This window comes from Panthera pardus, unplaced genomic scaffold (assembly GCF_024362965.1).
Source record: "Panthera pardus isolate Hobbes unplaced genomic scaffold, ASM2436296v1 HiC_scaffold_16, whole genome shotgun sequence".
Classification (NCBI taxonomy): domain Eukaryota; kingdom Metazoa; phylum Chordata; class Mammalia; order Carnivora; family Felidae; genus Panthera; species Panthera pardus.
The window spans coordinates 44,526,420-44,537,877 of record NW_026526721.1 but is presented as its reverse complement, the minus strand read 5'-3'; the positions used below and the strand labels follow the sequence as shown (position 1 = coordinate 44,537,877).

General features: G+C 33.0%; 1 long non-coding RNA gene across 1 annotated transcript in view; it reads left to right on the top strand.

Annotated features, from left to right (window-relative positions):
- Positions 1-680: 680 nt before the first annotated feature.
- Positions 681-11,458, top strand: part of LOC109266287 (uncharacterized) — a 29,206-nt gene continuing 18,428 nt past the window's right edge. The window contains exon 1 of the long non-coding RNA XR_002079649.2: positions 681-836. This is a non-coding gene — a long non-coding RNA (uncharacterized LOC109266287). The remainder of the gene's footprint in view (positions 837-11,458) is intronic.

Genomic DNA, 11,458 nt, shown 5'->3' with positions numbered 1-11,458 from the left:
ATATGTGATTTTTCCATCAATGTTTGGAAGATAAAAATATTAATATGGACAGCAGATCTTCAAGATAACTAGGCAAAGGAAGTGTTATTATGACTGAAGGTATTACTGTTTGCTGGGCAGCTGTGTAGAATATGGCAGGTTATTCTTAAAATACTAATGTAACAAAAGCTCTCTGGGACAGACAATACAATTATACATCATGTTATTTCTAGCTTTATACCTGAGGAAGCATTCTGATACATTTAGCAGAATATGGTAAATAAAACCCATATGTACAAAAAGGGATGTTCATCAATCTGTTTTTAATATCCACTTGTATAGAGTATATGCTTAATATATCTTTTTTCAATGAAAGTTTTATGCCTACTAATAGTTATCTTGACAATATTCTTATAATTAAAAATAAGTGGCCAGTAATGAAAATGAAAAGGTAGTTAAGAAAAAATATAATGACAAAGGAAATAAGTTAATGATTAATTGATGTCTGTTTCATTTCCATTATATTAAAAAAGCAATATGGAGATTCTTTAAAGTGAAAGTAAACAGCATGTAATAATTCATTTTTAAAATATAAAGGGTAAGTTAATATTTACTGGGTTCTGTAGAGCAAAATTTGTGGCAGATGTGCATTTATTCCATATTTTCTTTAAACACTTGAACAGATCCAAAATTATTAATTGAAGGATGTTTTGGTGTGATGTGTCCTATAACCCATCCCAAGCAGTTGTTGGATGAGTTTTCATCTGTGTGAGACCTCTTTGGGAACGTAATATCCAAAGATAGCTGCTATCAATTCCTTCCTCCTGGAATATACAAGTTCTTCCTCACGTCAAAAGGTAGAATTTAATTCCCCATTCCTTTGAATCTAGACTGTCTATAGTAACTTCTTTGAAATAATAAGATGCAGTGGAAATGATATCTGTAACATCTGAGACTAGGTCATAAGAAACTGTGGGCTTCTTGGAATGCTTAGGATTCTGCCTCTTGGAACATGACCTTCCATGCTATAAGAAGCCCAGAGGCTTCTTACATGCAGAGGTCATTGTAGTGTGCTGGTTGACAGCTCCAGTATATCTCCCAGCTAACAGAATCAACTGCCAGTCACGTGTGTGAGCCATCTTGGTTGTTTGGACACTTGATCTGTTGGAAGATTCCAGCCCCAGCTGCATGAGAGACCCTGAGAAAAAATTGCTAGCTGAGCCCAGTCAACCAATAGAACCATAGATAATAACAGAAAATAACCACACATAAAATTATTTCAGTAAATTGAAGGATAGTCATAAATGGTTGTTTCATATCACTAATTTTTTGGCAGTTTGCTATGTAGCAATAGAAAACTGAAACAATTCTCAATAATCATATTGTTTGATATCCAAGGTATGTGATTTTTTCCTCCAAACACTAACAAACTGATATAAAACTGAGGTAGTGCTTTGGTCAAACAACCATGACATACATGCCAGGTTTTACCCCTATTTAATTGTAAGCAGATTATGCTGCTTTCCTAATTTTACAAATCAGAGTGGCAAACACACAAAAACATGTGTTTTTCAGTTTATAAATATTTTAGGGATAAATTAAATTATATTAATTAATAAATTGTTTCTCCTCATGAATCAAGAACCCATAGCGAGCTAGATGTTAGGTTGCTAGTGTGGAGACCTGAGCTGTTAGCATTTGGGTCTTAAAAAAACCATCTGTTTTAGGAAATGTAGCAAAGGAGGTAAGAGTGATTCTCATTTTTTTCCCAATGTCTGGATAAATAGACTTACGCTTACAACTTAAAATATACCATATAGAGGCACCTGGGTGGCTCAGTCAGTTAAGTGTCAGACTCTTGATCTTGGCTCAGGTCATGATCTTGTAGTTCTTTGTTTCAAGCCCCACATCAGGCTCAGTGCTGACAGCACAGAATGTGTTTGGAATTGTCTCTCTCTCCCTCTGTCTCTGCCCCTCTACCACTCACGCATTCTCTCTCTCTCTGAAATAAACTTTAAAATAAAATACACCCTATATCAATGATCCTGGAGAAAGATATATTTTGTTTCATTTTTATATATATATATATATACATATATATATATATACATACATATATATGTATATATATATATACATACAAATATAATACTTACAAATATGTGTGTGTATATATATATATGTGTGTATATATATATGTGTGTATATATATATATATATATATATATATATATATATATATATATGTTGTTTTCTGTTATTGTTGTTTTGTTTCTTTTTGTTTTTTGAGAGAGAGAGAAAGAGAGAGAGAGACCATGAGCTGGGAGGGGCAGAGAAGGGGTCAGAGGATCCAAAGCGGGCTTTGTGCAGACAAGGGGCTGGAACTCAGAGGCCATGAGATCGTGATCTGAGCTGAAGTTGGGCTTAACTGACTGAGCCACTGAGACACACCTCATTTTATAGACATTATTTGAATTTGGGGTCATGTTTAATTATACCAGAAAAGTTGCCAAGAGAATATTATGTTTAATTATTCTAGAAAAGTGGCCAAGAGACTAGTATTTTCCTCTAATGGTGAGATTTTTGACTGTTGCATTTTTAAACATTTTATATCTAAATCCTTTCTCTTTTTTATACCTAAATTTATTTATTTATTTTATATCTAAATCCTTTCTTTTTTTTTAACTTTCTATTTTCCTCCTTCCTTTGTTTCTTTTCCTCTATTCATCCATTTCTTATTTTCTGATTTGTCACCTATTTATATTTGTCATCTATTTATATTTCATCTTCCAGAAAGATGGCATAACTAAAGCACGTTACTAGGATTCAGGTGACCACATTTCTAATCTAAATTCCATAAGTAACCAGATATGCAATCTTGGTTCACAACCCAGAGGCCTAAATTAATCCCTTTGAAACTTTAGGAGATTAAAATAGATTACCTTTTAACCCTTACTACTTTAAAATTACACAATCAGAAATGTGTAATACAAAGTAATTACAAGGTAAACATCAAAAGCTAATTTGGACAAGATATTTAAAAAAATGTATCAGGCAGTATGAGTTACTTACTGAAATGAATTTAAGTCAGAATGAAAAGACAAATTAGTCTGCCTAGTTCTCAAAATACAATAAAATAGAGTACAAAATTTCTCTATGGAAATAAATTCACTTTTCTTCATTGACTTCTAGAAGAAATAACCATGATTCCCGTGTATATTAGGTAATATAATTGAACCTGTATTCTATTACAGCATTAAGTGAACCATCTCTGTACTCCCATAGTACCACAGACATATCACAATCGCTGCATATACCAACTTGTATATTCATATACTTTAACAATTTATGTGTCTATTTGTCTAATTAAACTGAAATTTCTTAGGGGCATCTGACTTTGAGTTGTTTGACTTTTTGTTCCCAGCCCCTATACAATATATGGGGCATTCAATAGGCCCTCAATAAACTTTTATATAGAGTAAAGGGGTACTGAATAAATATTCAAATGGATATTTCTTGTCTCATCACATAGAAGACACCAAAGCCATATAATTAAATTATAATTTAGGAAAGGTATCTGGATATAAAGGTATTATTTAGCAGTTATCTGGATAACTCCAATAATACAGTTAGGTAAGTAGCTTTGTGTTGGCTTAACAATATCATAAAGATTCTAGCACGAAACAAGGAAGGAAAATTTGCCCCTAAAGAGCCCCATTATGAATATTCCATATGAGTTTATGACAAAGACCAGCTTTCAATCAGTCTAATATTACAATTAGCACTAGTAATTGGAGTGCCATATTTTACATGATTGACTATAAATATGATTAAAAATAAGATTTCGGTGGTAGAGTTAACATCTTACCATAACAGTTTAGGAATCTGAGGTATATTATTTCTCAAGTGGAGGCCTGTCCTATTTATCGGGTTGGATCATAACAGTTCTTAAAGCAGAAGTTTTCCTAGAAAATAGTTTAAAACATTCCCAAGTACTTAAAGAAATAGTGGATTAAGAGAAGTGTGGATCAGGAGCAGAAAATTGAGAGTAGATGTCATCAACTGGCCACAGCTTGCTCTACACTGTGACTTCCATAGAAAACCTAATTATGATAAGGCCTATGAAGATATAAGCTACAACCCTTCCTCTCTGTCACTCCCACCTTAAGTCACTGAAAGAGCTGATACACAGGTGAAATTATTCAATATTTTAAGTTTAAGAATGTTGGCAAAATTTAAAGATATTAACTATGATATTGATGATGCCATGTGAATATTTCAGATGGTTCTTAATCTTTTCAGCTGTTTTTTAGGGAGAAATATTTTATAACAATGTAATCTTCCAATTCTAGATTTCCTATGGATGTAGCATTGGCAGGATTCTGAAATTTAAGTTTCTAAATATTATTTTCAGCTAATGGATTCTTGGAATATGCATATAAAGTTTAGAAGCTGCCAAATGGTTCTAGACACCTGCTGGCTCTCTGTGCTCATTAGTGGAGTAAACAACCTTCTTGTAGATAATGGGTATAGAATATATAACCAGGCAGACTTGTCATCAAGTTTCTTCAGGCTTGAGAAGAATATGTTCTTGTTATTTAAACCAAATATTTCAGAATTGACTTTTAATAACAACTGAAATTAGTATATTTGTCTTTATCCTTGTTCCCAGTGTCTTCCAGTTTGGATGTAAATACAATATTAGATTTTACACATACAAAACTTTATATTATAAAGCCTTGGTTATCGTAGATAGTATGATAAAGAATGAATGGAAGTTTAGAAGGTTAGATTTTTGTACTCTGCTGCATCTCAGACAAGGAGCTTAATCACTGGTAAGGAGAATAAAAAATAAACACATTAGGATCATAAAATGCAAAATTTTTCCTTTTAAATCTTTAGGTTGTTTGATCCCATAGTGATTTTTATTAATATTACCAAGTTAGAACAATCTTCACTTATAAAGATAATGACTTAGAGTTTTTGTCCCTAGAATAGAGGAAAATATGGAATCTTCATGGTACATTTGAAAAAGGAGTAATTTAATGTCATAAAGATGAAAATGATAATTCATGCATGATGAGATGGGATCAGGTGAGGTAAGCATCAACAACAGACTGGGATGCCTTAGGGAGAAGGTCTTCAGGTGAACACCAATGAGTTAGGAAAGTGAATACTGGCAATAATGTTAGTTCTTTAACCTTCATAGAGAGGAATAAGCATTTGCCATTGTCTGAGTAATCAAGTAAAAGTTGAACAAAATGATCCTATATATTGTGAAGTCCAGATGGTTAAAATGTTGTCAGTAATGTTCAAAATGTTCAAATTAAAGTTAAGATCTGTCAAGTTATTCAGTTTTTCCCCCAAAAGTTTTCCCAATTAAGTACCACTGCTATCTTGTGAATTTGTACAGAGCTACATAAAATAGTTTCAGATATTATATTCAACTATGTGTCAGTATTTAAGATATCCCTTTGTTGGGTGGCAGAAATGTAAGTTAAGCAACGTAATTTCAAGAGGCTCTAGAATTCTTGTCAGGGCCTGGCTATGAAAGGCATTTATGACATCTGTTAAGCTAAGTTAGCAAATATGCATCTAATTCGACAAACTCAGCTTCAAGATATACAACAATTTCTTATAACTCAAATTAATTTTAATTTCAGGTTTCCATTTTGTCAGAAGGGATCTCCACATGCCTTTCTCCAGGATTATGATTCTTATCTGTAAAGAGAATTAGTTATAGGTGGTGGAGTTAGGGACATCAAATCTCAGTGTTGGAGTTAAGGATTCTAGTTTCAGCGTTTTCAGTTCACACCAGCTTCTGATGAGGCATCCTTTATCTTGTGTTTCCTCATCTGTCTGTCCATTATGTTTCCGATAATACATACTTACTGTTTTTCTAAAGGTCCTATAAGTAATGGTGGCTCTCTGAGCTATGTCCATGTTACTTGTGGGTGCATGGAACTCATTCTGCTACTCCAGGTTTTTTCTGGGACATGGAAAATTCTCTAAGGATCTTAATTCAGTCAATGCCTTAGGCATTCCATAACATAGAATGTATACCATGCAAAACATACCTCTGTTGCTTCAGTTGAGTCCTTCCAACATGTTTATGCCTCACCCAGACTATAGGCATGATAGCTTTGTAGCTTTTTATAGCTTTTGCACTGACCAAAGGTGCACAACCAAGGGTGGAGGCTGAAATCCTGGACAGTCTACATCCTAGGCTGAAATCCTAAGTTTTCTCCCTGACTCAAATGGAAGGGGTACCTTTTACTGTGCAGAATGTTTTTATCAAACTATGATGTTGCATCTTGTCAAATGATTTTCTGTGTCTATTATAATGACATGTGGTTTATGTCTGTCTATCTTCTATTAAAAGATAGTGGATTAAATTAATTGATTTTCAGATTTTAAACCAACCTGGTATTCCTCGGATAAATCCCACTAGTCATGATGTATAATTATTTTGCTGGATTTGGTTTATAAATATTTTATTGAGGAGTTTTGCATCTACATTCATAAGAGGTATTGGTTTGTAGTTTTATTTCCTTGTGTTGTCTTTGTTTGCTTTAGGGTTCAGGGAAATCCTGGCCTCATAGTATGAGTTGGGAAGTGTTCCTTCTTTTATTTACTGGAAGAGTTTGTGAAATACTATTATTAATTCTTCTTTGAAACTTTGGCAGAATTCTTCAGTGAAGCCATCTGTGCCTGGGCTTGTCTTGTGGAAAGTGTTTGAGTTACTTATTCAATATCTTTACTTATTTTTAGGTTTATTCAGATAGTTTATTTCTGAGTCAGTTTCTGTAATTTGAGTCTTTCTAGGAATTTGCTTATTTAATCTATGTTATGTAAATTGTTTTCGTATAGTAGATCATATTATCCTTCATATTTTTTTTTGCTTTTGTAAAATTGGTACTAATGTGCTCTATTTTTATTCATGTTTTAGTAATTTGAACCTTCTCTCCTTATTTCTTGGTAAGTCCACCTAAATATTTGTCAGTTTTATTGATCTTTTCAAAGAAACAACTTTTGGGTTTATCGCTTTTTTTTCTTATTGTTTTTACTTGAGAAGATGTGTATTTTGCTAGGTCTAAGAGCCTAGATGTCTATTAGGTCTAATTTAGACTTGTTATTATTGATCTTCTTTATAATTTTTCTGGCCTTTATTCAATGTGGTGTATTAAAGTCTCCAACTATTGTTGTTGAAATGTCTATTTCTTCCTACAAATCTGTCAGTTTTGCTTTTTTGCTTCATGTATTTGGGGGCTGTTATTAGTCCATATATATTTCTCATTGCTGTCTTCCTGATGGATTAACACTTTTATAATTACAAAATATCCCTTCTATACTATTAACACTTTTTCATTTAAAGTTTATTTTTTCTGATATTAGTATAGCCACTTTACCTTTGTTATAGTTGTTTGCATGATATATCTTTTTATAACTTTTTTACTTTCAACTATTTGTACCTCTGAATCTAAAGATTCTCTGGTAAACAGCATATAGCTGGATCTTTCTTTGTTATCCAGTTTGACATTCTCTGTGTCAAATAGAGAATTATTTATTCTATCCACATTTAATGTTATAACTGATATAGTTGGATTTATTTTATATTTTGTTTTCTGTATGTTTCATGTCTTGTTTTTCCCTTTGTTGCTCTTTTTTTTGCGTAAAGTGAATTTTTTCTAGTATATTTTTATTCTTTTAGTGTTTTACTCTTTCAATGATTTTTAAAAATATTTTTGAGCTATTTTCCTAGTGGTTGCTCTAGGGCCACTGCACATTTTATTAGAAGCTACTTCAGATTTGTAATAATTTAATTACAGTGACATACAGAATCATTATTCCCATATACTCCATTTTCCTCTTTTTTGTGTTTTTATTTCTACACATATATCTACTTATGTAATAAATCCAATAATACATGGTTATAATTATTACATCATTTTATCTTTTTAAATAAACTTAGAGAAGAGAAGAGTTTTAAATAAACTCTATACATATATATAGAGTTTATTAATTTCATTTTCTCATTTACCTTTTCTGGATCTCTTCATTTGTTCCTGTGGGTCCAAATTATAATCTGGTGTCATTGTCTTATTCTGATACAGTTTTGCTCACACTTGCCTCCTTTGTGTTGTTGTGGTCAAATTTATTACATTTTCATGTGTTATAGGCTTAAGAATACATATTATTTAATATAATTGCTTTTTTAAACAGTTTAGAGAAAAAAAGAAATATGCATTAATGTTGTCTTTTATAATTATTTAATTACCTTTCAAGGTACTTTTACATTTTGTATGTGAATTCAAATTCTGTCTGGTAAAACTTTATTTCACCCTAAAAAATTTCTTTTAGTATTTCTTGCAAGGAGGGTTTACTAGTAGTGGATAGTCTATGTTACATTTACCTGGAAATGTCTGTATTTTGTCTTCATTTTTTGAAAGATAGTTTTGCTGAATATAAGACTTTTAGTGGACAGTTTTTTGGGTTTTGTTTTCTTTTTTTTTTGGCACTTTAAATATGTCATCCCATTTTCTCTGACCTCCTTGGTTTGTGATAAGAAACCAGCTGTTAATCTTATCAGGATTCTTTTGTATGTATATGAGTCCTTTTTCTCTTGCTGCTTTCAAGATTTTCTGTCTTTTAAAACTGTTTACTATGATGTATCTAAATGTAGATCTCTTTGTTCTTCTCCTACTTTCCTACTCCTACTCCTACTTTCAATGTTGAGATTCTTGAACATGTAGATTGTTTTTCATCAGATTTGAGTTGTGTCAGTCATTATTTCTTTGACTATTTTTTCTGGTCTCTACTCTTCTCTGGTATTCCTATTAGGATTTTGGTGGTACACTTAATAGGGTTCCATGTTTTCCTATGGATGTGTTCATTTCTCTTCATTCTTTTTTTTCTTTGTTCTTAATCTTTATCAATCTGCATGTTTGGTGATTCTTCTTCAAACAGTTAAAATCTGTTGTTGATCTTCCTATTGAATATTTTTTAAGTAATCTGTATACCCAACATGGGACTCAAATTCACAACCCCAAAATCAAGAGTCACATGCTACAGCAGCTGAGCCAAACAGGCACCTCCCACCCCCACCCCACTAAATGTTGTATTTTAATTATTTTACTCTTCAACTCCAGAATTTTCATTGGATTCCTCTTTTAAAAGATAATTTCTATGTTTTTATTGTTATTCTGTAGATAGTGTCATCATATCCTCCTTTGTTTCTTTGAGCACAGTTTCTTTGAACAGCTGCTTTGAAGTCTTCATCTTCTAACTCCAATATCATGTCCCTCTCCTAGATGATTTCTGTTGCCCACTTTGTTCCCCCTGTATAGGGACCATATTTTTCTGTGTCTTTGCTTGTCCCACATTTTTGGTTGCTGTCCATTTTAGGTAATATAGCAACTCTGGTTACTGATTATCCTACTTTGGGGCTTTGTTTTTAGTAACTTAGCTGGACTATTATAGTGAAGTTTATTTTCTTTTCAGTATGAAGCTTCTGATGTCACTCTTTAGAGGGCACAGCCTTGAGCATGTACCTAGTCACCCTGTGATGACAATAGCTTTAGCTGAGCAATTTGTCCCTTTCCCTGATGCCTCTGTTAACCTGTGTGCCTCAGTTGGTATCATACCCAGTTGTTGTTGTTTTTTTTATAACTAATTGTTGCTGATTGACTTATTATTTTCAAAAGTGTCCTGGTACAAACATTAACCATGTGTTCTAATTAAATATAGGCTGCTTTGCCAGAGTATTTCTAGAAGTAAATCTTAGGTTTGTTCTGACACCAGGAAGGATTCTTTTAGATGTCTCTTTCTCTGATTCTTTCTGATAAACTAGCTGGCCTACCAACAGTTTACCTTATTGCTCTATGGAACTGCTATGACACTTCTTAATTACTTATCTTCAAAATGTGCATTGACTTTTGAGAGGAACTTTAGACTTGAAATTCCCACACTATGTTCCAAATAAAGTCAGTTCCTTTGGGGAGAGATTGAAACTCTTTTTATATGGCCTGCCTTTCTCATTGGTCAAAATCTCTGTGCCACTTCTCCGGAGTTGTGGGCAGGGACAGTGCCCATTTCTAAATGAGTAACTTTAAGACATACTATAAGCCAAGAGAGTATGATGTTGACATAAATATAAATAGAGATTAGTGGAATAAGATAGATGGTCCAGAAATAGACCCATGCATATATGAGCAATTGAATTTTGACAAAGTTAACAAGGTAACTCAATGGGGAAAGATAGTTTTTTTGTTTTTTTTTTTTTTTTCAAAAATTAGTGCTAAAACAACTGAATGCTCATACACAAATAAATCTTGTCTTTGACTTTATATACAAAATTTATTCTTAATAGGTCATAGGCATGAAAATAAAAATTAAACTTATAAAGCTTCTACATGACATCCCAAAGATTTGATGTCTAGGGACAAAATTTGAAGACATAAAGAATTTTATAGCAGATACAGCAAACACTTAACATTAAAGAGAAAAAATCTGGACATCATAAAAAAAATAAAAAAAAAACAAAAAACTTTTGTTCTTTGAAAACCATCCTTAAGGAATGAAAAGGTAAGCCGTAACCGAAAGAAAATATTTACAGCCATATTATGACAAAGGAATTGAATCCAGAATAAATGAAAAACTCAGATATAAGAGAATCCAATAATAAAATGTGAATAATTCATCAAGTTAAAGTACTTCTCATCCAGGGTGGGCTTGTTTAAATTTTTTTTTTTTAACATTTATTTATTTTTGAGACAGAGAGAGACAGAGCATGAACAGGGGAGGGGCAGAGAGAGAGGGAGACACAGAATCTGAAACAGGCTCCAGGCTCTGAGCAGTCAGCACAGAGCCCGACGCGGGGCTAGAACTCACAGACCGCGAGATCATGACCTGAGCCGAAGTCGGAAGCTTAACCGACCGAGCCACCCAGGCGCCCCCAGGGTGGGCTTGTTTAAACTGGAGACTGATAGTCTTTATTTTTCCAGCTTACACAGTTTCTGGTCAATACAAGTGGTGGTTTTTAACACATGCAGTTTGGGGAATATAAGGCAGAAGAAAGTAAAGGACAGGATGTTGTCATCACTTTATTCTGTTAAGAGTATGCTTTCAGTCCTTTTCAAGGAAATGGGTGTGGGCTTCGCAAACAGAGACTGATGATCTTGTTGAAAACAATAGCCTAGTATCGAAAGGTTGAGAAGCCTGCTGAAACAATCTGAATACGAGCTGAGGTTCGAAAATCTCTGTACTTCCAAGGACAACAGGCTACATGTGAGCATTTCCCACAGAAACAAAATGTCCACCTAGATGGTCTGGTCAATGACTGCTGAGAGATTGGATTTGTAATGCTGAAAGTCCAGAGGACAATCTGTGAATTATCTGCTAATAGCCAGAGAAGATGCACATCACATCAAAGACACTTTATTTTTTTTTTTTTTTATTTTTTAAATGTTTATTTATTTTT